The sequence below is a fragment of the Bos grunniens genome, chromosome 13 (assembly GCF_055505025.1).
Source record: "Bos grunniens cultivar Pamir isolate PY7600 chromosome 13, Bosgru_T2T1.0, whole genome shotgun sequence".
In the NCBI taxonomy this organism is placed as follows: Eukaryota; Metazoa; Chordata; class Mammalia; order Artiodactyla; family Bovidae; genus Bos; species Bos grunniens.
The window spans coordinates 58982648-58994475 of record NC_141177.1 but is presented as its reverse complement, the minus strand read 5'-3'; positions in this window follow the sequence as shown (position 1 = coordinate 58994475).

Here is an 11828-nt window from a genome sequence, read left to right as displayed (position 1 = left end):
GAGATGCACTTCATTCTTTTAAACTGATGCATCTCATAGGAGATACATGCCCTAATTTATTCACCCATTCCCCTATGATTAGACATGTAGGTCATTGTGTTGGAGTTGTTGAAGTGAATATCCTTTGCTTGCCTCTTTTTGAACAGGTACAAGTGTAACTGTAGGGTTTTCTATCAATTGGGCTTTAATTCAGGAAAGAAAAAGAGAGGTTTTTTGAATGTGAAAGGATTTAAATAGAAATAAGTTGTCTATAAAATAATTGTAAGTGCTGGAGGTGTGGAAGTCAGGGTATTTCATTGAAACTTTGAATTGAGTGTTGACCACTGTTGATGCAATCCCAGGATTTAGTGATTGCTGCAGCCACAGCTCCAAGAGCTGCCACCATCACCTCCACCTCCACCCATGGAGCTCATGACTAGACTATGGATTATGACATCTGGCCACTCCAAGCCCCCACCCTTCAGAGCTTGCTTGTCTGTCCACATGGTTACAGAAAGATGGTATAGAAAGAAAGTGAAAGACAGTGAAGTCGCTCAGCCGTGTCCGACTCTTTGCGAGCCCATGGACTATAGCCTACCAGACTCCTTAGTCCACGGAATTTTCCAGGTAAGAGTACTGGAGTGGGTTGCCATTTCCTTCTCCAGGGGATCTTCCCAACCCAGGGATCGAACTTGGTTTCCCACACTGCAGGCAGACACTTTACCTTCTGAGCCACCAGGGAAGCCCTGAAAGATGGTATAACTCATTCCAAAAAAGCTCATACAAATGTGTTTAATTGGCAGAACCAAATTTACATCAAGAATCCTAGCAGCAAAAGTCTGAAGAATGTAGTTTTTAGCCTTCTCAGCTCAGTCAGTCATGTTCGCTCAGTTGTGTCTGACTCTTTGCAGCCCCATGGAAATGGCAACCCACTCCAGTATTCTTGCCTGGAGAATGCCATGGATGGAGGAGCCTGGTATGCTACAGACCACGGGATCGCAGAGTCAGACACGACTGAGTGATTTCACTTTCTTTCTTTCTTTGCAGCCCCATGGACTGTAGCCCACCAGGCTCCTCCGTTCATGGGTTTTCCCAGGCAAGGACACTGGAGTGGGTTGCTATGTCCTCCTCCAGGGGATTTTCCTGACACAGGGATTGAAGCTGCATCTCTTATGCCTCCTGCACTGCAGGTGGATTCCTTACCACTGCACCATATCACCAAATAGAAAAATTGTATGACATCCGAGTTGAGAGTCAAACCATTCTATCACAGTCTACATTTTTACCTGCTCGATAACCATAAACAAATTTTTATGCACACAGAGTCTTCTAAACAGCTGCAAGGGCAACAACTTACTCCCATTATGCAACCATTCCCAATGCAAATAAAACATACCATTTTTCTAAAGAAAAGACCCAAACTCCCATTAAACACTGCATTGATCCTTGAAGATGTTTGTTCCTTTCTAATTCAGCCACAAACCTATCTTGGTAACCAATAACCTCAAAACTAAATTATAGTTAACCATCACCTCATAGAAATAAAAGTGAAGAGAAAATAAATAGAAAAAATTTCAATTACATACAAATATATATATAAAACAAAGCAAGGAATAAAAATATATAGAACTATTATGGTCTTCAGTTCTGCAATAAGTCAGAAGAATACAGTTGGTATTTATAACTTCCTTTGCCCACTACCAATTTTCTGTATCAATTTGCCCTCAGCCAGCAATTCTGTGGTCAGAGTTCTATATCTGGTGGGGTGGTCCAAACCTTCCCTCCCTAAGTGCCTGAGTTCTTCCTGGTTTTACATGTATTGTGTTGCTATGGTCTTCCATTAATCTTTACTATTGGATACAGAAATTCTAGGAGACACCCTAGGGGAGTCTCAGGGTTATAAATACTCCTTCATGCCCTTGATATATACGAGTAACTATTTCTGCTTGATAATGAAGGTTAATTACTTAAGTTAGAGCAGTGACTCTCTTCTTTGTCTATTATTCAAAGCTCAGTGAAATCACTGGTCATAGGTGGAAAGAGTCCTCCACTGGGAAATAAGACATGTAAGCCAGAAGAGTTCAAAATCATGGTAATGGGAAGCAAAAATTTTACAAGTGAGTAATTAGGCATAATAGTGAAAGGAACCACTGGCATTTTATCTTCTCAATTCCCAGACGCTCTTATTTTATCGGCAGGAGAATCAACACTTGATTAAATGTATAATGTCCATATTATAGGACATTTAATATTTATTCTGATTACAAAAGTAATTTATGGTCATTAAAAATGTTATCATTCAAAAACGTAGAGAAGGTGAGATTCTCCCTTATTCTGTCTCCTGTCTCCCAGTGCTAACCATTGGCATCATTTGTATTATAAACACACACACAAACATACATGTGCTATACTATAATTTATTACTAAATTAGTAAGTATTTTTACCACAGGGATATGAATATACACTTCTACATTTAAAACATTTAAAAATGTTTATTCATTTATCCTTGACAGATCATCTTATTCCTTTGAGCAGTAGGTATAGTATTCCATGGCTGGTTACATTGTAATTTATTTATTCAATGTAATACGAATAGACACTTAGTAGCTTATGAGTTTTGCTTTTTTTTTTTATCTCTGTGCACATATGGAAGATAATTTTAAAAAGTAGAAATTTTATCTTTCCTCTTCATCAGAGTTAGCAAAATATGGGGGCCACCTAACCTTATGCTTTCACCAATCAATTTGGAAAGTTAGACTTACTTTTGGGTGTTAATTCAGAATCATTTCAGAGCAAAATGAGCTCTCTTATTTTTGTTTGGAGAGGAGAGCACTGGAGGGTGTGTGACAGCTAAGTGCGGTTTGTGTGTAATTATTCCTTATTAATTGTGTGACATAAGATGCTTTGTAAAGAATATATGTACCTATAAGGTAGGTTAAAAATAACCTTTATTGGCACTTCCATGGCAGTCTAGTGGTTAAGGCTTTGCCTTCCAATACAGGGGCTGCGGGTTCAATTCCTGGTTGGGAAGCTAATATTCCACATGCTTTGTGGTCACAAAATGAAAAAAAAAAAACAAACCAGAGACAATACTGTAACAAATTTGATAAAATGGTCCACATGAAAAAAATTCTTTAAAAATAAACTTTATTTGTGTCTTCAAAGAGAATAAAAACAATCTATATAATGATATTTTAACCGAACACAAACACAAATACACACACACAACCCCCAGAAGCGGCAACTGCTTAGATTAGACAGGTTTTCATACTCCATTTGTAATAACTTTAAATTTTAAGTCAGTGAACCATTGTATCATCAATTTTCATTTCTTTTTATTTTCCTGTGAGGTGGACTGGTTCCAAGTTGACTAAGTCACACATTTAAAATAATTAAAAGTTTTACATTGCAGAAGAAAAATATGCTCTTTCCTCCACCTTGGTGTGTGTCCTTTTCTCCACTCATTTATCACCATAATACAGAAAAATAGTAAACCAGAGCAGCATTTCATGTTAACCTTCTTGCCTCAAATATTTAAGATGAAACATGAGTTTATACAAGCTCCAAGACATTGAAACAACTAAATGTTTTTGAAGTGACATTTACAGATAGTGTTTATGCATTTGTATAATACTTTTTAAAGAGTATTTCATGCTAGAAACATGCCTATACACAAATGAAAAACCAAGGTGAATAAATATGTACTGCAAAGGCAAATGTATCTCAATTGAAGACAGAAGGCATTGCCCACTGGTCTTTTTCTTTTTTGGCCAAATCACTCAATCTACAGGATCTTAGTTCCCAGGCCAGGGATCCAATCCAGGCCCCTCACAGTGGAAGCTCACGAGTTCTAACTACTGGACTGCCAGGGAATTCTCCACGCCCGCTGGTCTTTTTTCTATTATTTTATTTTTAATTTTTCTTTTCTGTCTTTATTTTTACTGCACTGGGTCTTCATTGCTTCTTGTGGGCTTTCTCTTGTTGCGGTGAGCAGGGGCTAATCTTCATTGAAGCACACGGGCTTCTCATTGCAGTGGCTTCTCTTGTTGCAAAGCACAGGCTCTAGGAGCACTGGCTTCAGTAATTGTAGCACAGAGGCTCAGGAGCTGTGATGCATCAGCTTCGCTGGTCTGTAGCATGTGGAATCTTCCTGGGCCAGAGATTGAAACTGTGTCCCCTGCGTTGGCAGGCATATTCTTGTCCACTGTGCCACCAGGGAAGGCCTACCTACTGGTCTCCATGACATAACACCAGCCTGTGAATTCTCTTCTCTTGCCATCTCCTCCTGCTATACCCTTCCACTTCCTGTCTCCATAAATTGCTCTTATAGATGCACTGCACTCGTATTTATTTCTCTAATTTTAGGTGATGGGGACACCAGAATATCTATGCAAAAGAATTCAGTTCAGTTCAGTTCAGTTGCTCAGTCGTATCCGACTCTTTGCGACCCCGTGCCCCGCAGCACACCAGGTCTCCCTGTCCATCACCAACTGCTGGAGTCTACCCAGACCCATGTCCATTGAGTCAGTGATGCCATCCAAAGAATTAAGTGGTAGCAATTTCATAGGGAAAGGAACTTGAAGGTGGAATTACATTGCTCTTTACATAAAATTGAGAACATATTGATTCTAGTAAAGAATGTCCTTCCTCCCCCACAACCCAGAAATACCATTGCCTTTAGAGTGGAAAAGGAAGAGAATCTACTCTGATTCTGTTACATTATACATGAGACTGAGGCCCATGAGCCAAAGCTAACCGCCCAGCCAATGGCAGACCTAGTCTCCCTTCTCATTCCAGGCCTGATATCTGGGAAGCATATTCAAAATGATAAGTAATTACCACAAGCTTGATATTGGATTTTTAAATTTGTTTTGCATTTATACTGAAACATTGCAATTCCTGGTCTTTACTTATTAGTGAATTCAGGAATTCATTTTAAATGAAAAACAATCAAGTCATCCAGCAAAGGCTTAATATAGTGAGAGGTGAGAGAAAGTAAAGGAAAGGGACACAAGCAGGGTCTTTTATATTGTAACAAATTTACTAGCATTATATATAGTTGTTTTTGCTGACTTTGGAAATGGTTTAAGGGAAAAAAAATGAATTTGGACCCTATCACCAGTTAGATATGGGGCAAACAGCCTTCATTCACCACAGGTGGTAGATGACTGGGTCTAGAACTTTACCTTTTCACATTCAAATCACAGCTGTGCATTCAGGGAGGGAAGGTAATGGATGAGATTTGTTGATCTGCTTATCTGACCGCCTTTAGAAATAAGATAAATTCTCATTAGCCTGGGGTGACTCAGGTGTGACTGCCTACCTGAAAGAGAAGGATAAATTACACTACCTCACCAGTGCTTTTATGTTCCAGTGATTTTGTAAGTCTAAGCTAAATTAGCCCAGATTTCTGAGTATTATAAATATAGTGGAATATCACTATAACATTTTTTGAGGGTTCGTGTTAACATTATTTTATAAACTTAAAATTGGAACACGTGGTCTAGCAATAGATGTTTTCTAATCTCTAAAATGAGTAATAGGAAACCACACTTAGACACTAAAGGCATTACCTTTATAGAAAAGAATAAATTTATACTGGAATTGTCCCAGAAAAGTCTGAGATATATGACCACTATACTTATAAATGAGAATAATTTATCAGGTGGATATTTCAGTAAGTATGCCTTTTTGGATATACCTTAACAAATTCTGATCTAGGGCACAGAATGTCCCAGTGAATTTCCAGTGAAGTTCAAATCCAAGAAATAAAATTCTTACTGAATAATTTAGACTTCCCTTCTTTAAGGCACTCTGGTCTTACTTTTCTCCCATTTTCCTCAATATTCATGCCTTACACAGGCTCCTTGTTTTACTCAGCTACTCAGAAACAGATTATCTCACTTAGAATGAGAAAGCCAATGAGAAGGAGTTAGCGCTCAATGAGGAGTTTTCGGTGTTGTAATTCATGGGAAATTCCTTCTTCTGCAAATGATAAAGAATTCCCAGCATGTTTAGCCACAGTTAATCCTATTCCTTTGGGTGCAGTATGGTGCTGTATTTCAGAACGTTTTAAGAGCATTACCTAGCTAGGCAATAAACATGCTTTTAAGGGCTTATTGGTAGCAAGCTGACTGAAAGCAAAAATAATATTATTTCCAGTCGCCATGTCCTCATTCATTCTTTCTAAAGACGCCTGTAGGTTTTTCAAGGTCTCTTGCCCCCGTGACAGTTTGATTTTGTAAGAGAACAGTCTTAGAATTCAGTTTGTTGTACAAACTTAAAACAGAGCAAAACAGAACAAACGAAAAGCTCCGTATTTATTTGAAATTTCATGAGGTGAAGACTTCCCGTCAAGAGACCAAGTCCACCCTCTTCTTACTGTTAGGGGGCATAACTGTAGTCACCTGTGATCTGTGGCTGGAACCCACCCATGCCACAGAAATCACTTTTGGAGAAAACCATTTTAGTTGGGGTTATGGAACTGGAAAAGAGGAAAAGGAAAGGAAAGAAGGGATTGAGAGGAGATAAACCCCTTTAAAGCCAAAGGTGGGCAAAGGAAGGCAGGACCAGAGCTGGACAAGGGGGTTCTGAGAATAGGGCTATGGAAAGTTCTAGTGATTTCCCATTACATCCAGAATCTGAGGAAGAGGGACACTTGAAATACTTATTCTTGGAAACTTGGATGCTTTTTTCCTGAAGTTCTTGGTCATTAAAAATAGGAGTCAGGGGGTATAGACCAGAGATCCTGACCATGAAGACACTGTAAGATTCCCTGAATACATACAACTGCCCAACGTTATAGTTTTTTTTTTTAAATCTCCATTTCCCCACAGAGATACTGGTAAGCCCTCTTAAGTATGAATGGTCCATTCAAGTTTGGGAAATAGTCTCTTCTGTTGTCACATTTGGAGAATGAGGGAACACGGGATATAAGGAAAGACAGACAGCTTTAGCTGAATAGACAGCAGGGGTTTTAGGTGACCCTGGAGGGACACGTCACAAGAAATCAACCAAGAACTCCCTCAGGAGTGAGGCTGTGTCTTGAGCAGGGGGTATCTGGAGGCCCACTGGATCACGGGGGTCTTTCAGTTACTGCACAACTGGAGCCACAGTCAGCTGTTCTGGGGTTGAAGAGCTTATGGGAAGTGGATGTTTAGACTTCCTCTCTATTATCTTTCACTTCAAATTAGTCCTCTACACTCCTATCTTGATAACATTGCTGTTATTGTTGTTGAGTTGCTTGGTCATGTTCCAGTCTTTGCAACCCCATGGACCATAGCCTGCCAGGCTCTTCTGTCCATAGAATCTTCTAGGCAAGAATATTGGAGTGGGATGCCATTTCCTACTCCAGAGGAACTTCCTGCCTGAGGGATCAAACCCATGTCTCGTGCATTGGCAGGCGGATTCTTTACAGCTTCGCCATCTGGGAAGCCAAACAGAACGTGTCCTGATGACTTTTGAGATCAATTACCCCTCTCAGTGGCTCTCTGTTACCCACCAAGTTTGGCCCAAATTCCTTGACAATTTATGTCCAATTTCAACCAACTATGACTTGGAATTCTGTTTCCTCCTCTAAACATCACAAGTAGCCAGGAATTCCTTTTTAGTTCTGCCTCTTCTGGACACTAGCTTCATGGTTTTCCCCTTCATGGTTCTGTTTCCCTGGGTCAACTAGGCCATAAGAGTTCTTACGGTTTTACAGAAAGTCACCAAGTTTAGCTCTTTTTGGCTATCTTACTTACTTCTTCCATTTCCAATGAAATCTTAAGGAAAATTTTCTGATGCTCTGTGATTGTATGGGGGTGGAAGGAGAGGGAAGTGGAACAGTGTGGGAGGCAGTCAGTAACTCCTTCTACTGCCAGTTGTCATCACGATTCTAATGCATCCTTTTTGCTTTTTATCCTTTGACTAGACAACACATCCCCTCCCTTTTGGGCTCCCACAGTGATCTCTCTGTTCTCCAGTCTTCAGAAATCCTTGTAGCATAGTTTAGTTGCAGTTTTGACTATTTATGTCCATCCCCTCTCCTTATTAGTGAGTTCCATGAAGGCAGGGATTGAATCCTACTTCAATTTGCAGCTCCAGAATCTAGCATTATACCCAGAACTCAATAAATATTTACCCAGTGAATGAATTGGAATTAGAATCATCTTCCATCCTTGCAACACACAACAATGTGTTGCTTGTGATATTCTCCACTGAGCCTCCATTTGAGGCTTACATGTTGGCAATGACCACCTGTCAAATGCTGAGTCAGAGACAGCTTTGATCTAATCCTGGAGGGTTTTATTTTAGAGGAAAAGGACCTGATGAGACATAAAGAGTACACAGAAGCAGCTACTTGCTTAAAATGGACCTAGTGCACCCTTCTCTCTGGTCTCCTTGTGCTTTCCATCTACTCAGAGGGTATAAAATTACCATGTGACACAGGCACCAGAGGCTTCTGGATAAAATGGGTGGAATGCTGTAATGCCAGGAAAATTCCTTCTTCTGCAAATGATAAAGAATTCTAGGCATGGGAGAAATATACTTAAAAAGTCATACCCATGGAAAGTCAAGAAAATCACTGAGGTCAGACAAAGAAGGTCAGTCTAAGGTGGAAATTACTGAAACTGCTGTCATCTCTGAAACTATCTAGACAGCCTCACACTTAGAGCTTTCCCAAAAAGGGTTTTAAGAAGTGTTAATATAAAATAAGGCCTCCCAGGTGGCTCAGCAGTAAAGAATCCTCCTGCCAAGGCAAGAGACACAGATTCAATCCCTGAGTTGGGAAGATCTCCTAGAGAAGGAAATGGCAACCAACTGCAGTATTCTTGCCTGGGAAATCCCATGGACAGAGGAGCCTGGAGGGCTATAGTACATGGGGTTGCAAAGAGTTATACCTGACTTATTGACTAAACAACAACAATGTAAAAGAAAAATAGCAAAGAAGAAGAAAAGCCCAGACGACTCAGGCAGCAGGGAGAGCTGTCTCACCCTTTCTCCTTTTTGGCCACACTGTGTGGCATGCGGGATCTTAGCTTCCCAACCAGGGATTGAACCCCTGGTAGTGAAAGCATAGGGTCCTAATCATTGGACCACCAGGGAAGTCTTACCAGTCTCAATTTTGAGTGGGAGTTACAAAGAATCTTCTCTGAAGATCTCAAGGTCACCAGCCATGACAAGGATTTTAGCACTATTTGTGTGATGTATAAAATCCTAACATAAAAGGGACCCTGGTTAAACAATGCTTATTGACCTCAGAAGGAAAGTCAGCTTTTCCTAGGGTCTAGGTACCCTCTACCTAGACCTCTGGCAAAAGAGAGTGCCCACAACTACAAAACCCTTAAACACACACATACACACCCACAACAGGCACACACATGCAAACACCAGTATGATGTGAATTAGCAGAAATAACAAAGCTGGATCCATAAGAATTATTGGAGGTGGTAAAACGATGAGGTTTAATATGTTAAATAAAAGTGAATTGTTTTAAAAGAGTAAGGAAAGAGAGAAAAAAAGTGAGAGAGATGAAAAAAAAACAACTATGATTTAGAAGAATGAAATGGGATGGCTGAAGAGTCAGATAGACAAGCTGAAGAATTATGAGGAATGCTGATTAGAGAAACAAATGAAAGTAGAAAAGAGAGGTCAAATGCCAGAGAATTTTCCAAGATTGTTGAGACACATATCTCTAATCCAGAAGACCAACACATCTCTAATCTAGATAAATAAAAAAAAAAATCTACACCTAGACTCACCCAATGGAAATGCAGAACACAGAAAATACAGAGAAATCATTAAGGGCAGCCAGAGAAAAACAGGCAGTTTACCCAAGATGGAATAATGACTAGATTGAATGCCGAGTCATCAACAGCAATGAAGACTGAAGAAAGAATATTAAAATATTCAAAGTACTTACAGAAAACAACTGTAAAACAAAAATTGTATTCCTTGCAAAATTATCTTTCACAAACGAGGAAAATATTTTCCGTATAATAAAATTGAAAGAATTTAATAGCAACAAACACTCATTTATGGAATTTCTGAAGGGTGTTTTTCAAGTGGAAGGAAGAAATCTCCAAAAAAGATCTGAGCTTTGGGGGAAAATGGCATATAAATAAAATCATAAATATATCACCAAATCTACTCACTATTGAGAGTATAAAACAACAATGTCTAAATTGTGAGGGAGTCATCATAAATAATATAGAGCTAAAAGACTGGACAAATATTGAATGTAAGCAGGTGAATGGGTCAGAAGTGATTGAAAATAAAACAATAGACTTCTGTCTATTATTTAGAGAATGGGAAAATATATGGATTAAAGCATCCTAAACTTTTATGTTATACAGTCGGCAGGTGAAGATATTGATTACTGTAAATTTTCAATGTAACCATGTTAAACATTTCAAGGACAACAGCTTGAAGACTAAAGATAAAATATGTATTTTCTTTACTATATGTTATCACTTATATGTGAAATCTAAAAAATAATACCAGTGAATGTAACAAAAAAGAAACAGATGCACAGATATAGAGAACACACTAGTGGTTACCAGAAGGGAGAGGGGCAGGGGGAGGGGCATGATAGCAGTAGGGGATTAAGAGGTACAAACTACTAAGTATAAAATAATAAGATACAAGGATATATTGCACAGCACAGGCAATACAGTGAATTTTTATAATAACTATAAATGAAGTACAATATGTAAACATTTTTGAATCACTACATTGTATGCCTGAAACTAATATAATATTTAAATCAACTATACCTCAACAAAAAAAGGGAACAATTTGTATTTTCCAAATCAGGATAGGAAAGGAAAAGTGAAATGAAAAAAAAAAAAACATTTCAGAAGACCAGGAAGAAAAAAAGTGAAATTCAGAAAAAAAAAGTTCAGCAATACATAAGATGGAAGAAGTAAGGCCAAATTTGTGATAAAATCACAATGAATGTTAAATGCATAGATTGATAGTCTGGTTTTTTAAAAGTCCACTTCTATACCATTTACAGGTAAATGGAAATTTTCTTCAGCTGGTTTACCTGTCCTAAATTAACCTAATTATGTCCATTGTTTCTGGGTAGTAAGGTACTTGATACAATAGAAAGTTCACAGACATCTGAGTCAACAAATGTCACACAAGTCAGAATTAATTTGCCTCTAAATTTCTTGCAGACCTTCACAGACATGTTTTTATTTCATTAGTCACTGTCCTGAGGGTATGAGGTATTTTAGCCAGCCCTGGAGTTTCTTGAGCACTATCTCTGGTTCCCATAAAATTGACCACTCAACCAAGCATTTATACAAAGCTCTTTACTACCGAAGCATCATGGGCTTTGGCATAGGACTTCAACCTCAGGATGTCGTTCTAGGACCTTTTCTGAGGGATGAGTTCTTTTCTGGAGAGACTAAGGGCTGACTTTACTAAAATCTGATTCCACATTTTCCTATCTATCATCACATTTAGTTATGCCAATTTCATAGTGTCAGGGCCAATCTTATTATATAGGCTGGTGGTCAGCTGTCTAGGGCAGCAAAATATTATTGGTGACTGTGTTGGCAGAAAAAAAATTCTATTTTAAGAGACTACAAAAAAAGAAAAGAGTTAAAAAGAAAACTTTAAAATGCAAAGTTTGCATCCTTTAAAGAAACAATGCTATAAGAAGGAGGTCTGAAACTTAAGATTCATGCTGAGCTTCTTTCCTTCTAGAATAACTAACAGAGCTAGGTCTATGTCTAGGCAGATTTGAAAAATAGAAAACGGCTTTCCCTTTTCTCCAAAAATATTACCCTGCAGCCTTCCACACTGACTGACGTTCTCACAATGGCAATTTCAGTTAAAAATGTTTAAATTCTAT